This window comes from Suricata suricatta, chromosome 17, assembly GCF_006229205.1.
Source record: "Suricata suricatta isolate VVHF042 chromosome 17, meerkat_22Aug2017_6uvM2_HiC, whole genome shotgun sequence".
Taxonomy (NCBI): domain Eukaryota; kingdom Metazoa; phylum Chordata; class Mammalia; order Carnivora; family Herpestidae; genus Suricata; species Suricata suricatta.
Genome location: NC_043716.1, coordinates 38,410,805 through 38,429,364, shown reverse-complemented (window position 1 = coordinate 38,429,364; position 18,560 = coordinate 38,410,805). Strand labels below are relative to the sequence as shown.

Here is an 18,560-nt window from a genome sequence, read left to right as displayed (position 1 = left end):
AGACAGAGCAGAGAGCCAGCGGGGGAGTGGCAGAGAGAGGCTGACACACAGAATCCGAAACAGGCTCCAGGCTCTGAGCTGTCAGCACAGAGCTTGACGCGGGGCTCAAACTCAGGGACTGTGAGATCATGACCTGAGCCGAAGTCAGATGCTTAACCAACTGAGTCATCCAGGCGCCCCCTGCTTTGCCCTAAGTTCTTGGCTGAGACCCCTGTGGGAAAAGACAGGTTAGCAAGAGAAAAACAAAGAGAAGTGTGTTACTATGTACACTTCATGGATAGCCAGGAAAAACGCATACTCCCCAAGGTGGCTTCAAATGCAAGTTTATATACCATCTCCGTGGGGAAAGGAATGGGGCGCAGGGGGTGTGTGGGCCTCTTAGGGGAAAGCAAATGATTTTCAGGAAAGCTGAATGGGGCCCAGAGAACAGCTGGGTGCGTGTGACAATCATGACAAGTGTGTCTGGGTGTGGCGTCTACTTCTAGTCTCTTCTCTAGTGACAGGAGTCAATCTTCCCTGATCGATGACCCCCCTGCCCCGGGGGGCAGGGGGAGGGGACTGAAGACACATTAGTCCCTTTTGGAGAATCTGTCTTTAGACAGATGAGTTTAGAAAAGAGCCTATACCTGCATTTACTGCTTTTCACGTGCCGACAGCTTAAAATAATCACTACAGCGAAGCCCCATGTTTTGGGTGAGCGCATCCTACTGTCCTTCAGAATCCAGGTTTTGCTTGAATGTCTCTTGTACTGGGGTCCTTCCTGACTGCCCTGCTTTATTTATTTATTAAAATTAAAAAATATTTACTTATATTAGAAAGAGAGAGAGAGAGAGAGAGAGAGAGAGAGAGAGAGAGCGAGCGAGCATGAGCAGGGGAGGGGCAGAGAGAGAGAGAGAGGGAGACACAGAATCCAAAGCAGGCTTCAAGCTCTGAGCTGTCAGCCCAGAGCCCTATGCGGGGCTCGAACTCACAAACTGAGATCATGACCTGAGCCGAAGCCAGATCCTTAGTGGACTGGACTACCCAGGTGCCCTGACTGCCCTGCTTTAAACTGCAGCCTCCGCCCTGCCCTCCCACACTCCTTACCCCCCATCCTCTTCTGTGTCGCACCTTCTAGTACACCAGGCACCATACTTACCCATTAGGGCTATTGGTTAATGTCTGTCTCCCCCGCTGCAATCTAACACCATTTACTGACATATCTCAAACCATGTAGCACAGGGCCCAGCACACAGTAGGGGCTCAGTAAATACTAGTCAAGACGTGTATGAGCTAAAGCGCTTTCTTAACTGTTCAGTGTGAGCACATGTGAGGAATTGCTCTTGCTTCCACTTTTATTTGTGTATTATTTCTAGTTGCCTGCAGACGTCTTCACTGGGATTCCTGATAGCAACTCAAAGCGAGGTCCCCACGTCTCCTGCTTGGCCCTGACGTGTCTAGCTGTCAGTCGTGTCGTGGTCGTTAGCACTGACCTCCTCCTGCTCTTTTCCCAACATCTTTTCAGTTGCCTGGAAGCCTATCACATTTGCCCTGTCCCCTCCTGTCCCCTGAGGCTATTTTGTTTTCTTTTCTTCCCTGAAGAGACCCCGGCTCAAGCTCCACCCCTGCTCTAAGACCTTTGTTGGTTCCCCAGTGCCTAAGGATTTAAAGACAAAGTCCCTAGACTGATGTCCAAAGACTGGTCCATTCAGCTCCCAAATGACTTTCCCTCTTCTCACATCTGACCTAGGCTTGGGACAGACTGGATTCCTTAGACCCGATGTTTTCCGGCCTCTGCGACTTTGCTCAGGGGCGTTCCTCCACTTGCAGTGCCTCCCTCACAACTGCTGGTGTCAGATCCTACCTGCTGCCTGTCTGCTGCCACCCGGGATGCCTCCTCTGGGGCATGCTCCCTCCGTCCTTTGGAACCTTATACAAGACCTATCCTAGAGGGGATCTGACGCTGAGTTCAGTTTGGGACAAGTCATTTGGAGGCCCCTCTGACAGACGTGAGCTTTTTCAGGGCACGGGCTGGGCTTTGTTCCATTCTACATCCCACAGATTCCCAGAACAATGTCCCAGTTTCGCTCTAACCCGTGTTACCTCCAATATAGGGTGGAATGCAGAGGCAAGATGGGCGCACTACCTGAAGTGACCACAAGATGGCAGCATAGACCGGGCTTCGGGACAGAGGCGATGCCCCAAGTTCCCCCATCTTCCCAGGGGCCAAAGTCCTAACAGGTGATCTGGTCCCCTTGAGGGGCCCGAGGAGAGTCCTCTCTCTAGGGCCTGGAGCGGTGGGTCTAGGTGGGGGCACCAGCTGGTGGTTTGTAGTGAGTGAGCACGTATGTTTCTTGTGCCGGCCCCTCCCAAGGTTTACTCTGTGGTTCTTTTTCCGGGAGATACCCTGATGGGGTTGGAAGGAGCACTGGGCAGAGAGTCAGCAGGTTTGGGTCCTGGTCCTGCATTGCAGCTTTGGGCAAGTGTCCTCTGTGTACCAGGAAAGAGTCAATCACAGAGTCCGAATGCACATAAAGCTTCGTTTTTCTGTTCTCTCCCAGCCTCCTTGCAGTTCCCCCGAAGGTTGCACAAATGATGGGACATTTACCACATTGTATCCCTTCCTGGAATTCGTTATCGCCTGAATTACAGGCAAGGTGAGGTTCATGGGCTCCCAGAGGGCCCCGCACCGTCTCAAGGCCCACTTATCTCCTTATTGAGGCAGAAGGAGCCCCACCCAGGCTGATAAAAACCACCAGGTTTCTTTTATTTTTAAAGTTTACTTATTTGAGAGAGAGACAGAGAGAGAGAACGAAGTGTGGGAGGGACAGAGAACCCCAAGCCGGCCCCGAGCACTCAGTGTGGAGCCCCTCGTGGGCTCATCCCATGAACTGGAGATCATGACCTGCACCGAAATCAGGAGTCCCACGCTTAACAGACTCAGCCACCCAGGCGCCCTCCAAGACACCGGGCTTCTTAAAATTCTTGTGCGGCCATCTTGAGTGAGCTGTTTCACGCCAATGGCTGCAGCTGCCCACCTCTTGCACTTCCTAGATGGTGGAAGGTTGGGAGTGACAGGGCCTGGCAAATTACAAGTGCCTAGCCAATGATAGCTGCAATGAATGATAGTAATAGCAATATAATAATACTAATACTAATACTAATACTAATAATGATAATAATAATAATAATAATGTCCTTTCCTCCTTCAACATTGGACTCAGACTGAGATAGCAGGGGAAGGATTCATTTAGGGATGGCTGAACTATGTTTGCTGCAGAGCAGGAGAGAGAAGAAAGGAAGGACCAAAGTGTCCTTGAGGGTCGGGGATGGTTTGGGGCTTCCCCAGGCACGTGGAGAAGGGGGTGCGGACGCAGCAGTGGGGAAGACAGGGAGAGGCGGCGGCAGCCCCGCCCAGCAGAGGGCGCAGCGAGCGCGCGGGGCCCGGTCTTGGCTTTCCTCCCGCTCCTTATCCATTGGATTCGTCTTCCTGAGTTGTGGGGAGTCTACACGTTCGCTTCAGAAGCGATGGGGTGAGGGGACTGCTGGCCAACTTGGGGAGCTGTGGGTATCGTCACCGTCTGTAATTGTTGGCCTGCGTTCCGAGTGGCGATTGCGGGCTTGCTTGTAATCGTCGCAGTAATCACGCGTGCCTTTAGCGAACGCTGTGGAGCGCCTTCCAGGTAACGGGCCCTGTAGGGCGAGGAAACTGGCAAATAAATCGCGCGGCCTGATCACCAGCTCCCACGCTGCAGGGGGCAGCGGTCAGCCCAGGGCGCCGAGGAGCGTCGAGGAGGGGTGAAGCGCTTCCCACCAGCATCCTGCTCACCCGCATCATGTCTGAGCAGAGCAGTGTTCCATCTCTTTCACAGAGGAGAGAATTGGGGTTCAGACGGGTTGTGGAAGCAGCCCAAGGCCACACAGCTGGTAAAGGGATGAGTGGGACTGCACTCAGAGCCCAGGTCCAGCCCTCCCCTGTTGCCCTTTGCCGGGGAATGTAGCCGGTGAGGCTGTCATGGGGGAGGGGCTGGCCTGGGGGCAGGGAGCCTACTTGTTCTGTGGCGGACGGGGGCGGGGCTACAGGACAGGGGCTTGTGGGCAGGGGAGGTTCCAGGGTGGCTGATTTCATCCCAGAATGAGGGAGAACTTTCCAGCAATCAATCATTGCTGCCCAGTCGTAGAATGGATGAGGTCAGGGAGCAGAAGTGACCTGCCTCTTCCCGATGTTGCAGTGGCTCTCGTCGCACCTGGCATTCACTCAGGATGTAAGTTCTGCGGCACAGCCCCTTCTTCCTCCAGCCTCCTCTTGCCCCCTGTGCTCACTACCCTGTGTTCCTGCCTCTCAGGCTTCTTTCCGCAACTTGCTGGCATATTCCTCACCTCTGGGCCTTTGCACATGCATATCCCCTTTTCTGTCTGGCAAGCTCACCCGCTCTGCAGGCACTGGAAACCTTTCCTGACACCCCACAAGGTCAGGCCACCTTATGCGCTGCTCATAAAGGCTTCTCTGCTATCCCCAAATGTGCCTTGTCACATCATACTGAAATTACTGGTCTCTTCTGCCAGACTGTCAGCTCCACGTGGCAGGGGCCACACTGTTTTGTTCTCAGTTATTTCTCCAGCGTCCAGCAGTCCCGCAAAGGGACTCCCTCCGTGCTCAAGAAGAGCTTGTTGAAAGAAAGAATGCATAACGAGGGGCGCCTGGGTGGCTCAATCAGTTAAGGGTCAGACTTCGGTTCAGGTCATGATCTCGTGGTTTGTCAGTTGGAGCCCCGCATCTGGCTCGCTGCTATTGGCTAGGGCCCATTTCGGATCCTCTGCTCCTCTCCCTTTGGGCCTCCTCCACTCGAACTCGCTCTCTCAAAAATAGAAATTAAAAAATAAAAAGAATGAATACTTAATGAAGGTAAGAAAGAATGAAGGGAGCATGCAAAGGCAAATGCATAGGCCGGGGGAGTTGGGTCAGCAGACTTTCAAGGCGTCTCCTATCACCCTGTGGCGGCAGCTCAAGTTTTTTGTTCAACTCCCCAGGAGCTGGAGATTCAGAGCCACTGTCTGCAAACGTGTTAGGCATCTAGGCACCCCGCTGGGCACGGTCACCTGTATTCTCAACCATCAAATAAGCAGGGACAAGGAAAACATTTTCAGCGGACACTGCCTTGCAGGCTTCAATCCTTGCCTGAGATAGTTTGCACATCTCTCTGGGAAATTGACACTTGGGGCCCCGCGCGCTCTCTACACGCCGTCTGCGCTCCTGGATGCGCTTCCGGAGAAGGCCACCAGATGGCGGCAGATGCTAGGAGTCGGGGCTCAGTGCGTGCCGGCCAGCTCCAGACCGCCGGCAGGGGGCGCTGGTCGTTCAGGTGCCCGGCTGGGAGACGGGGGTGGGGGGTGGGGTGGCCAGGAGTGGGTCCAAACCGCAGCCCTGGAGGAAGGCTGTGTGGCACCCTCGTTCTTCCTTATTTTTTGTACAGTGCATTCTTAATCTCTGCTTTATGGGCTTTACAGGCAACCTTGATTTGGAAAGAGCCAGATGGCAAATATTTTAGCTTTTGTTGGTCTTTGTTGCAAATCCTCAACTCTGTCCTTGAAGGGTGAAACAATTCACGGACAAATGGGTGTGGCCATGGTCCGATAAATCTTTATGGACATTAAAATTTAAATTTCATGCAATTTTCATGTGTCGCAAAATATTGTTCTTAAGATTTATGGTTTACTTTTAAGTAAAAACCATTCTTTGCCTTTTGGTGGGGCCACCCCTTGTCTAGGTAAAGTCCCAAACCGGTGCCTCGCATATAGTAGGTGCTCAATTAGTGCTAACTGGTGGCAGCCATCCAGGAGCAGTCCGTGGGGGCTCCACGAACCCCTGTGCCCAGCAACCCTCGGAGTGGGGCAGGACCCTCTCCTTCCAGTTTCAGTCCCGGAATCTCCTCTGCGCCTCACAGAAGCACTCAGAGAACAGTCCCTATAACCTCTCTTCCTTGGCAATAAATACACCGGCTGCATTGTGCTACTCATGCCTCTGCCTCCGCATGTCTGGCCTCCTAATGACACCCCAGTCCTTTTCACTTCACAGTGCCTGATCTCATGGGTCACCTTTTTTTTTTAAATCACATTTGACAGATCTTTTTATTATTATTATTATTTTTTTTGAGAGACAGAGAGAGAGACAGTGCGAGCAGGGGAGGGTCAGAGGGAGAGGGAGACAGAATCTGAAGCAGGCTCCAGGCTCTGAGCCAGCTGCCAACACAGAGCCCGATGCGGGGCTCAAACCCACCAACCGCAAGATCATGACCTGAGCCGAAGCCGGCCATTAACCGACTGAGCCACCCAGGCGCCCCCTCATGGGTCACTTTGTAAAAATTCAACTTTATTGAGATATTGAGGTATTCACCTAAGTGTGGAGTTCATGGGTTTGACAAACATGTCCAAGGAACCACCACTTTAGTCAAGATAGAGGACATTTCCGTCACCCCCAAAACTTCCCTTGTGCTGTTTCCTAATCAACTTCCCTTGTGCCGTTTTAAAAAATGTCTCCCAATATCACTGTGCAAGGCTTGATGGAGGTGCTTGACAAGTTCTGACTCACAGAAGCCTCCAGAACCTGGTGGGGTGGGGGGCAATTATAATTGGTGGGCGCCTCTCAGTTCAGGACCCCAAGCTCTGGGATGGGAAGACATGCACCCACCACGAGTAAAGGGCAGAGCAGGGATTTGATCCTGTGGCCTGCTGGCTTGCAAGTACATCCCTAACCCCTCTCCTGCCTGGCTCACCTCAGCTCCTTTCATGTTCCCAGGGCACTGTGCACACACCGCCTGTCCTCTGTACTACCTGCAGGGTGGCCTGGGATCAGGAGTATCCCAGCATGCCCTGGGAGCTGGCCAGAAAGGCAGGCTCAAGCCACGCCCAGGACTACTGAGCCCCAGGTCCCATCTGTCTTAGGGGGAAGGGATGGCTGCATTTGTGTGCCCTTCCCTGCCAGACTGTTTGTTCCCGGAGGTCAGGGGCTGAGACCACCTCAGGACATCCACCCTGCAGCCCCCATAAGCTGGATTAATAAGAGCAGGAGGCTAGCACGCAGGGTGAAGTTTCGGGAGGGGGGCGCTGTGTATCTCAGGGACTGCTGGGAGCACTGAGGTCAGGAGCGAGCAGGAGGGTGGTCTCTCCACCTGGCGCTTGGAGGTCTGGGTCTCCACTCAGTCTGGCCAATGTCCAAGTCCACTCAGGGAGCCTGGGTCTATTTGCATGTAATTTACATATCACTAGCATATCTCTCTGATGCCTTTCTGTTGGGGGAGGAGCAGGCTGGATTTCAGGAGTTGGGGGGACAGGACAGAAGACTCAGGTGTTGGGGGGGCCTTGGGCCACAGAGCCAGGCCCAGCTGACGCCCATCCTGGGAGCGGGTCTGCAGTTAAGCCTTGACCCTTTTTGGATGAGGAGGAGGGCTGCTAGGTCCCCCAAGCTCTGGATACTTGCCATGGGAGCAAGGGTGGGCTGCGCTCCCCAAGTTTCCCTGTCTGGAATGTGCTAGTCGCTTGGCAGGATTTTCTGCAGCAGGGAGAGAATCTTGCTGCTGTGAGAGTGAGCAAGAAGACCCAAAAGAAGCCATGATATGAGCTAGTTATATAAAGCACAAACTGTGCCGAATGACTCTATGCTGCCAGAAACAATAGTTACCCCCTGGAAGGGGGCTCCCCAGGGGAGGCCGCTCAAATGGTTTTGTGATCTGGGTGCTGGTCACACGGGTGCGTTCGCTCTGTGAAGAGTCATCGAGTTGTATAGTCATGAATTATTTGTGTATTCTTCTGTATATATAAAAAGAGTTAAAAAAAGACCAGATTGAAATTTCGAGAAGAATCTTATGCACATTCTGCTGTTAGGAGACGCTCCCAGTATGCCCCCTCACTCCTGCCCACCCTTTGCCGATACTAAGGCTCTGGCCGCTCCTGACTGGCCCTTGCCCTCCTCTCCCACTGGGCTGTGATCTGTGTCCCCTGACGGGATTGGCACAGATCAGAAAACAGGGCTGACTCCTCAACATCTCTGGGTGGCCCAGGAGGCTCTGGGGCAGCAGCCAACCTGGAAGGGGGTGCTTCTAACTACGTGACCCCTGCCCCCAAGGCTGGCGTTAAGACACCTAGCTGTGGCCTAGGGCTAGAACTGAGCTAAGGGATGGGACAGCAGAACGTGCCAGAGAGAGAGGGGTGGGACCCAGGGGTCCCTGGGTGGGCCTGGGTGTGGGGGCCGCTGACATTCTGAGTCTTTAGCATCCTGGTCTCTCGTGGCTGCTCCTCTTTGCCCGGTTGTGTTCACCCCTGACCCTGAGGCCCCCCGACTCAGGGACGGGGAGGCTGAGGCTTGGCTTCTCTGGACTTGGCTCTGTGCTGGAGCTGCTCTGAACCTGCCCCACTGCACGCCTGACTCATCCCTGCCCTCCCTGCCTTGCAAGCTGGGGCCTCCCTGCTGCCTTCTGAATTACAGGGACCTGCCAGCAGGCACGGAGCCCCCTCCCCATGTTCTAGAACTTGTCATAGAAAAAGTTTGGGCCAGGGGCGCCTGGGTGGCTCAGTCGGTTAAGTGTCCAGCTTCGGCTCAGGTCAGATCTCACGGTTCATGGGTTCGAGCCCCGCGTCGGGCTTTGTGCTGACAGCTAGCTCAGAGCCTGGACGGTTCGTGGGTTCGAGCCCCGCGTCGGGCTTTGTGCTGACAGCTAGCTCAGAGCCTGGAACCTGTTTCGGATTCTGTGTCTCCCTCTCTCTCTGACCCTCCCCTGCTCCAGCTGTCTCTCTCTGTCTCTCAAAAAATAAAATAAAAAGCAATAAAAAAAAAAAAAAAGAAAAGAAAGAGTTTGGGCCATGGCCTGGCCTTTCTGGCCTTGGTTTCCCTTTTCTGTAGAGTGGGCGAACAATTCTGGGCTGCTGTGAGGTCAGATAGGTTGGGGGGCATGGGAGAACTTGGAACCTGTATGTGGGGGGGGCAAAGGCCTGTTGGGGAGGAAGGGTGGTCAGTGAGGGGGCCAGATGGCCTGTGTCCTGCATGGTGGGGGCAGGCGAGCGGGTGGGGACTGTCTGTGTGGCTGTTCTGGGGGTTTCTCAGGGGATGGTGGGGTGCTGGGCAGATCATAGGAGAGTCAGGGGCCTAAGGTTGACATGACTCTGTCTATAGGCCTGTTCCCCTTCTGGGCCTCAGTTTACTCTTTTGTCAAGGAGGCCATTTGCCCCCAAGCCCCCCATGAGCTGGGAGGCTGTCTTACTTCCATGTTGTGTTTGGCCTGCGTGGGTGTTATTTTGGAATCAGCTTCTAAATCGTAAAGATGGAGGGGTTTCCCAGTCTAATCCGGAGTTTCGTCGTCCTGAGCACAGATGAGACCTGGATGTTTTGGGATTCCCACGTTTGCAAGCACAAACTGGGGCGGCTCCTTAGGAAGGGGCCTTATGCCCCCTGGTGGGGGCCGCACTGCGGGGGCCATTGCTGCCCAGGACCCTCAGCTCCCAGCCCGGCCAGTCCTGTGCACACTCCCCTCCCCGGCGGCCTAGCCCAGCACTTGCACGGACAGGCCTCTTTTCTCTTGTGTTTTGCCAACTGAAGGGTTTGGAAGGCAGGTCTGGATGGGATTGGCATTATTAGCTCATGTGTTTATCCGAAGCAGAGGCCTAGGTCTTGGGATTTCCCGGGGGGGTGGGTGGGGTGGGGATGGGGGACAGAACCCGAAGCCTCAGTCAGAGGCAAGTGACAGTGTCTGCTGGTGGGGAGATGGCTTCCTCCTACCCGGGGTGACGTCCTTCCCCTCCCCCTGTGAGGGGCCCTATTTCCGGTGTCTCATCCTGGTCACAAGGCCCTTCTGGACTAGCTCATTGCCCATCTTGGCCTTACCTCCGGGTTCCCACCCCCAAACACCCCATGCCCGTTGTGTTTTTTTGTGGCATGCTTGAGTCCCTTCCTCTTCTTCCTCTGCTAACCCCTCCCCCCTGCCCCGACCCCCACCTTGGACTCAGCTTCTCCACTCCCCTGAAAACCTTCGCTGCGCTGTCTTCTTGGGGCCTGCCTGGCTGCTGTCCGTGGCCTTCTGCTCCAGGCTGTGTCCCCAGCACTGGGATGGGGCCTTGTTCCTGCCTCCCTAGTGTCCAGCAGAGAGGCAGGTACACAGGCAGGGGCCCGAGGCTGTGACAGGGAGCGGGTGAGAAGCCACTGGGGATCAGGCCCGGACTCTTTTGGCTATCGATCGGCCATTACTGGGAGAGGGAGAAAGACCAGCCCCTACTCTCAGAGCCAGAAGAGAGGGAGGACCCCTCCTCTCTAACGCTGTTCCTGGCCACAGCCCTGGGCTCCTGTGCTTGGCTACTCATCGGTGCCAGCCCCGGCCCGGGCATGGGCCTGCACAGATATGGGAGGAGCCCTCAGGGCCAGGGGCTTCCAGCTGGCCATGATTCCCAGACTCTCAGCTCATGAAGGAAGAGCAGAGCTGGGCAGGTCCCTCAGGGACTGCCCAGCCTAGCTCCTGATACTTTACAGGTGGGGAAACTGAGGCCTAAGTGACTTGGTCAGGTCTTGGGACCCTCTCCTGGATTGCCTGAGCCAGACTGTGCTGTGGTCAGTCCTGGGGGTCAGGACATCGCAGTGCTTGCCCTGTTGGGGCTCCAGCCCTTCCCCCAGCCCCAAATCTGAGCGACAGAGGAGCCTGCCCTCCCCCAGCGGGCTTCACCTGGCCTGGCGTGCCCCAGAGCCCGCAGAAAGGGACGGCGGGAGCAAGTCTGAGTCTGCCCGGCGAGCTGCGAGTCTCGGCGGGCCCTCCCTGCCCACGGGCCCTGGGAGGAGCGGAAAGTGAGGGCTCCACACCCCAAATCCTCTGCTTTCCTTCCCCACCCACGCATTCAGCCTGGGGCCCAAACACGGCAGGAAGCCAGCCTCCCTCCTTGGTAACCGAGGCACAACACCCCACACCAGAGACTGTTTGTCCTGCCAACGCCACACCCCAACCTGGGCCTGCGTGCCTGGCCGGAAGCCTGCCAGAGAGCGAAGGGAAGGGGAGGAGGGCATGGGTCTAGAGACCCCTCCCCTCCCTTCCCAAACTCGGGCCAGCCATGACTGTTGTTGGAGCAGCCTTTGACTGTGCGGCCCCCAACCCCAGCCCCCGCTGCCAGCCCTGGGCTTAGCAGGGCGTGGGAGAATGGTTAGGTGACAGTGACTGTGCCTGAGTCACAGGACAGAAGTGTGGGTCTCAGGAGGAAAGCCCCCCTGGGCCAGCAGAGCGGTGGGAAGGGTCCTAGGAAGGGAGGGTCTGACAGGGCCCCTCTGTCCTGGCTGGGGACATGTGGCCTCCTCTCCTGCACAGGAGGTTGGCTGGCCCCTCGGCTGGGGCGGGCGAAGGCTGGCCCAGCATGGTGCTCGGGACCTGGCTGGTGGATGAGCAGAGCAATTGTCAGGGCCTGGAGAAGTGGGGCCAGCACAAGGGTTTGGGGTCTTCACTGGCCTTCGGTCTCTGTGGTGCAGGTCAGAGAATGTGGGGAGACAGAGAAAGGCAGGCAGGGTCTCAGTCCGTGGGGATCCCCTGTGTGAGGGAGAATGGTGGCGGCAGGCGTGGGGGATCTCCTAGCTGCGGGAGAGACACAGCCTGTGTCCTGGGGAGTGCGGCATACCTGCAGCGGATGAGGGGGCCCCAGGACCGTGGAATCCCTCAGCTGTGCTGGGAGCACCGACCTGATCAGGCTCCGGGGGGACTCCGCAGATGCTTCTGTGACTTAGTGGGAGGTGAAGCCCTCGGGGTCTTTCTGCGTCTCCTCCACAAAAGTGGAATTGCCCTCTCAGAGCTGGCGGACCCTCCCCCAAGTTCCCAGGCCGGGTCAAAGTGCTGGTTAATTTGCCACTGCTCGCCAGATGCTTCCAAATTCAGCCATAGCTTCCCTGCCTCCTCAGCCCTGCGCCTTGGGAAGGAACCACCACTGGCTCCTTTTACAGATGAGGAAACTGAGGCTCAGAACAATGACAAGTCTCATGCTAAAATCACACAGGTGCAGACCACTGAGTTTAGAGTGTCTGGCTCCCCCGACCTTTGGGGGAGTCTGAAGTGGGCAGACCCCCAGGCAGTGCAGGAGAGGGGCAGGTCTGATGGAGTCCCTGCCTTCCCTCCGCATCCTGAGGCGTGGTGGGTGCTGTCTTGGCTCTTGGCCTCTCAGGCCCCATCCCCCAGCTTCGGTGCCCGGGGGGCCAGTGGGGAGGGTGGGGTGGGAGAGACTTGGGTCCTGCTGAGGCTGCAGCTTCTCGGCCCACCCAGGCTGAGTCAGGGCCGGCCGGGAGCCAGGGGGTGGCGTATTTCCCAGGACTGGCCCAGGCGGTGTCCACATTCCTCACTAGCGGGGTGCGGCGTCCAGGCTTGGCCAAGCAGGTGTTCTGGGCCCCTCCCGGGCCCCCGCCTGCCTGAGCCAGCCTTGTAAGGAACGTGTCTGGCACCCACTCGGAATGGGGCTATGGGAACTGCTTGCCTTGCATGTCCTTGCTGGGTGGGGTGCAGCCTGGCAGAGGTGGCCTGCTAAGGCCCAGCCCCCACGATGGCCTGGGCTATCGGGGTGCCCCCTACTCATGTCCCCTGTATTCGGAGAGCTGGAGGCTGAGGCATCAGACAGTCTGTGGTTTGGGCCTTAGTCTTGCAGGGCACTCAGCAAATGGTGGAACAGTGAAGGGTGCCCCACAAAGCAGCTGGGTCACATTCTGTTTGTTTTTGTCCACAGTTTCTCAGGGAAGACTTTGTCCTCACCAACTTGGAGTTCTGGGGGCCTGGGCCAGAGGCCCTAAGGGGTCCCACGCCTGTGGGGGGCCCTGTTTCCTCCGCACTCCTTCCTTGGCATCTGGGGCCAGGAGGGAGACACGTGGGGGGTCTGTTGAGGTCAGTCCCTACCACACACTTGGGGTGAAATTCTGCCCACAATCTACTTCCTCTCTCTGGGCCTGACTTTCCCTTCCTGTTAAAGGAGCACAAAGCTCTTAGCCTCTTGGTGACTAGAAGGTGACCTTGAGATTGAGGAAGTGCTTTGGGACCTGAGGTGGGCTCTGCTGGGATCCCACTCTCTCCCATGGAGGGGGGGGGTTTAGGGGTTAGAGCCCTGCTGGGACCCTAGCCCAGCCCTGCAGGTGCAGCCCAGCCCAGGTCAGCTGTGCAACTTCTCCATTAGCTCCTGCAGGCCAGGCCAGGCTCCCGATGGGGGGCGGGGGGAACCTCAAATCTGGGATCTGGGGCCTCTGTCCACTGTTTACCCTCTTCCTCTGACATCTGCTGGTGAAGATGGCATTTCAAACCCCACCGAGCGGCTGAAGGGCACCCCTTGCCTGCCTGTCACCCTGTTCTGCAGCCTCAGCAGCTTTGAGCTCAGCCTGTGAGGCCTGGGCCGCTCTCCTCCGTCAGTCCCCCTGCAGCAGGCAGGACCTGGCTGTTTCTTGCGAGGACCCAGGGCAGCTCGGGCTGCAGAAGTCACTTCTCAGGCTTTGGTGGGAAGAGATGGGCCCTGGCCCTGGGCCCGGGTAGGGGGGGTGTGGGAATTCTGTCCTGCATGCACAGTCAGGAAGGGTGACCCCAGGGCTGTAGGAGGAGGAGGAGGAGGAGGGGGACGGGCAGGGATGTCGTGCCGGCACCTGTGAAGAGTGGCAGGGAGCTCCAGGCAGCCAGGGAACCTGGGTCAGGCAGAGGGGGTGTAGGGGAGGTGCAGCCCTGGCTCCGGCTAGCTTGGCACTGAGCAGTGGTGGGCAGGACTGGCCTGGGAAGTATCAGACTGGGGCAGGGGCCCCTTGGCACCCCCCTCCATAGCCTGCCTATGGCTGAGCCCTTGGGTTGGTGTTGTGGGGTGACTTTGTTCTTGGGGACCCTCTAGGGACTTTGGCTTCTGTGTGTCCTCCTTTGTCCAGGGCCTTGTGGAAAGAGGGCAGCACTGCATCTCGGAAGATGGTGCTGTTTGCAGTGGAAAGTAGTCCCTCAACTCCCTGAAAGCCCCGCTTGTGTCCTGGGGCTGAGGATGGTTCAGTGTATGTGTGTGTGTGTGTGTGTGTGTGTGTGTGTGTGTGTGTGCGTGCGCGCGTGCACGCACCAGTCTGTGTGCATGTGTGTATGGGTGTGTATGTTTTGGTGGGGAGGCAGTTGGCCTAGTGGAAGTGGGCTTCTAGACATTTAGACCAAAGCCCCTGTAGTTGGATCCTGAACCCTGAGGGATTCTGGGAGCTGGCACTGAGAGCCGGACCCAGGGCAGCCTGGGAAACCTTGGGAACAGATGAGAACAGGCTGGAAGGGTGTGGCAGCAGCTAGAATGTGTGGGTTGGAGCAGCCCCGCCCTCCCCCATCCAGGAATGGGTCCTGGCTGGGGACCCAGGCACAGCACCCTCCTGAGCTGTCCCTAGCTCTGCTTTGCCAGGCCTCCTGGACCCTGCCACCTGCTGTGGGGTGCCCCCGCACCCCCTCACTTCTGGCTGGGCTAGAGCCAGCCGCCTGGTGGGGGGTGGGCTTTTTGGGAGAAGCTGGCAACGTTTCCTGAAGATCACCAGGTTCTCAGTGCTGCGTTTGTTTCTGACCCTTTATGTAGACAGACCTCGGTCACTCACGGGGTGCTCATTCTGACAAGTTAGGGAGGCGTCTGTGGGCGCTCCATGGACCAGTGCATATGCTCTTGGGCCAGTTCTGTACCTGGGTTGGGGGCTGAGGACACCTGCCGGTCCTGGACACGCGCCGTCAGCCTCCGTGGAGCACTGTGTCCTCTCCTGCTCTGCACAGTTGATCGGGGCTCCCTGTGGCCTTTAAGAGAAAGGCCACATGCCTTCCACAGGCGGCCCCTCCAGCCTCTCCGGGCCCAGTCCCTATCTCTGCCTCCTGGCTAAGTCCCCTCATCCAGGACATCTTGTTCTTTCCTGAGGGTGCCGGGCCCCTGCCTGGGAGGCCGGCGTCTACCTGTGACACCTATCTGCACAGGTCCGGCTCAGACCCCTCCTCCAGCTGTCCTGCCCCTTGCTCTGGGACAGGGACCCCTCCTAGGTGCTTCCGCAGCTCCACCTGCTCAGGCCCCCATGATGTCCTGCTCGGCCAGGCTGTGAGGCCTAGACACCTCCCCTGGAGACAGAGCCCCCCAAAATTGGGGCTCACTATGTGTCCCGGGCTCTCCCTCATGTAGGTCAGGGAGCGAGAGAATGAACTAATGAATGGGCGCAGGACTGGGGACCCCTTCTGAGGCATGTGGACTTGCAAAGGGCTGTCACATGAGCTGCGTTCTTCAGTCTGAGGAGAAACATCTCTTTAACTTGGGACTGGGCCTCCTGGGAAGATTCCAGAACTCTCTCTTGAGACCCAGCTCCTTCTCTCTGTGATTATTCAAGGTCGCCAGGCCAGGGTGTGAGTGGCAGCCGGTTGCTTTGTGTGAGTGTGTAAATGAGTGTGTAAAGCAAAGCAGCGAGAGGCTGAGTATGCACACATGTGACAGTGCACAGATATGTCCATGAGTGTGTGAAAATGTGAGCGTGGGAGTCTGTGAATATGTATGGGTGTATAAAGCTGTGAGAGCCTGCCTGAATGTGTGCATGTGGATATGAGTGTGTGTGTGTGTGTGTGTGTGTGTGTGTGTGTAGGGTTTGTGAGCCTGGGGTGAGTGTCCATGAGTGGGAACCCATGTGAGTGTGTGAATGGGTGTGCAAGCTGGCTGGAAGTATGAGTATGGGAGTCTGAAAGTGTGTGCCTAAGGTGTGGGGTGTGTAAGTGAGTGTGAATGCATGTGTCTGTGATTATGAGCATGAGTCTGAGTTATGTGAGTGTATGTTAGAGCTGTAAGTGTGTGAATGTGGGAGTCTGGGCAGGTGTTTGTGAATGCGTGTGTGTGTGTGTGTGTGTGTGTGTGAGTTAGTGAGTGTGATTTCTGCGAGAAGGAAAGTGTGAACGAGTGTGGGCTGTGTGTAAATGTGTGAGTGTGGATTGGTGTGAGTTTGCAAGAGCCTGAGTGAATAGGCTGGCCTGTGAACACTTGACTATATGTGTATGAGGTGTGGGTGTCATGAGTGTGTGTGTGGATGTGTGTGTGAGCTGTGTGTAAATGTGTATCCTGGAGGGAGGCTGGTGGGCCCCAGGGCTGTAGGAGAAGTTTGCTCTCCCCTCCCCCAAGGTCATGGTCAAGCCCAGGGCAACTTAGAGCCTTAGTAGGCTTTCTGGGGAGTCCCAGGGGGCTGGAAGGCTCACTTTTGCCCTCAGCGGGCTTACGCAGAGGAGCGAGGGGTCTTTCCCCATCCTAGAGAGAGCCCGAAGATGATTATTAAAAAAAAAAAAAGTACTTCTGACTAGATTCAAAATGACAGCTACAACATATGGGCAGGATTTAAAAATTAAGATACAACAAACACCTGTGAACCTGCCACTCAATTCTGGAAATGTTGCCAGGTGCCCCTTCCCATGCCCATCCCTTAGCCCCGCAGTGTTTCCTTGCTTTCTTTGTGGATCTGAAGCCATTCTTGGCGGGTGAGGCCGGGACTCTTCCAGACCTGGTACCCAGCGTGGCCAGAGCGGCTCGGTGCTGCCCTCTGCGGGCGCGGGACGCCAGCTTCTCCGCGCTCTGAGCCTGCAGCGGGGAGAGCAGCCCCACCCAGGTCCCCTGCAGAGACCCCACAGAGGGGGGTGCACTCCCTGTGCCACACGCACGGGGCGCGCCTGGGCACGGATATGTACACTGGGCATTCACAACAGTTTGCACATAGACGCATTCTATCTTTTGTGAACGGAGTGAGGGCCATATTCCGAGTGGGGTATTCCATTGAGGGCGAGCCAAGGACAGCTGCTGTCCCTAGGGAGCTGGCCGCAGGTAGGGGGCTCGAGAGCTGAGCATGGCCTACCTTAGAGAACCTCACACTCGGGGCTGGGGGACGCTGGGTAGGAATATTGACTTTGGGGTAAGCGGTTTAATAGAACCACCTAAACTGGGGGTGGGGTGGGAGGCTTTGGGCCTGATTCAGGGCAGAGTGTTTTGAGATGGAGAACGGAGGGATGGGCAGGACATAATGTACAGATCGGCTGCAGAAAGAATTTCGTGCCCATTGGTCTAGGGGCAAGGGAATGGACACAGTGGTCCAGGCTGGGCGCCTGGTGCCCGGAGGAGGTCGGGAGGATTAGTGACGGAGGAGCCGAAGGTGGTGAAAAGGGGAATGAAGCGCAGGTGGATTGCGGAGCAGAGGCGCGCGACCCAGGGCGGCCAGCAGAGGGCGCTCCAGGCACAGATTTGAGGCTCCAGCCTGCGCGCTCAGGAGTCGGAGTTTAATCCCGGAGGTTCTTGGAAAGCGCAAGGCTTGAGTTCTGATGGAAGCATTCTATCTTCTCCTTTGGGAGTTCCAAGCGTAAGGGTGAGAGGAGATGGCTTCATGAGGTGGGAACCCCATAGTGCCCTCTTTCTCCCCTCCCTCTGCTCCCTGGGGTTTCCAGCCCACGACCAGTGTCTACAGGAGGTGGGGCTGAAACTACCCCCAGAAGTGTGATTGGCTCACCTCATCTGCCCTGGAGGGCTTCCCCTGGGCCACTGAGGTCTGTCGGGGCCAGCCAGCCTTTCTAGAAGGTTCTCCAAGGTTCTAGCCCCAGGGCTCTGCCTCTGCAGGGCTCTGCCTCTGCAGTCTCTGTAGTGACTTCACTGATTTCCTGCTTCCCTTGTTTACCTCTAGGTGGAGGACTTCCTGGCCTGGTGTCCAGAGAGGCCCCTCAGCCTGTCCTATCCAAAGAGACTGTGGATTCTAGAATTTTCAAGACCACATGCAGCCCTTGGTCTTTTGGCGTGGGTTGGTGGGCACAGCCAAGTCTGGCTGGCTCAAACGAGGTGTGGCCAACCCCAGCAAGTCCTTGGGAGGGAGGCATTATGGAAGAGACAGTCCCTTGAGTTGTGGATGGCTCCTTTCACTTCCTGACACCTCTGGTCTGGCAGAGAAACTCCGCACTGGTCATTCATTTGTACATTAAGTTCTATAGTTATCAAGCTGCGCTCGCGATTTCCATTTCTGGGGACTGAGAAAAGGAGGCAGGGGAGGGTCTCTGCCCTCGTCTAGAGGAGGAGACAGCTAAATAGGTGTGGCCACATAGGGTGGTAAGTGCTTTGAGAGTCGAGAATTGTTTTCTTCCTCCTTGGGTTTCTCTCTGACTGACTCTCCTAGTCGGTGGCATCATTACCCGCCCACCTGCTCAACCCAGAAAATGCCGAGTCACCTTGCTGCCTCCTCCGCTCAGGCCTCCTGATTGGCCACTGTGTCCTGTCCTCCCCCTCACCATCTCTCTCCCGGGGCCATCAGTTCAGCCTGAGGGCCGGCCCTCGCCCCTGTCCAGATTTCACGCCACCCCTGCAGTGTGCCTGGTGCCTCATGCATTCGAGAAAATGATCAACTGTGATCTAGGGAGATCATCTGTTTGGAGAGAGACACTGTCAACCAAGTTGGAAGACCAATAGCCAGCCGGGGAAGCCCATTCATAACCCACGTGCCAAAGGCCTCCTTCCCATATTTGCCAAAATCTCACACAAGTCGGGAAGGAATAGACCCCATGGGAAAACTAGGTAAAGGATGGGAACAGTTGGTTCCTAAGAAGGAAGGAAAAGGA

The 18,560-nt window shown here is 56.6% G+C and overlaps 1 long non-coding RNA gene across 1 annotated transcript; it reads left to right on the top strand.

Moving 5' to 3' along the window:
• Window positions 1-1,913: 1,913 nt before the first annotated feature.
• LOC115282796 lies at window positions 1,914-2,716 on the top strand. The gene is made up of 3 exons (XR_003904745.1): window positions 1,914-1,988; window positions 2,094-2,220; window positions 2,541-2,716. It is a non-coding gene; the product is annotated as an uncharacterized LOC115282796 (long non-coding RNA).
• Window positions 2,717-18,560: the final 15,844 nt, after the last annotated feature.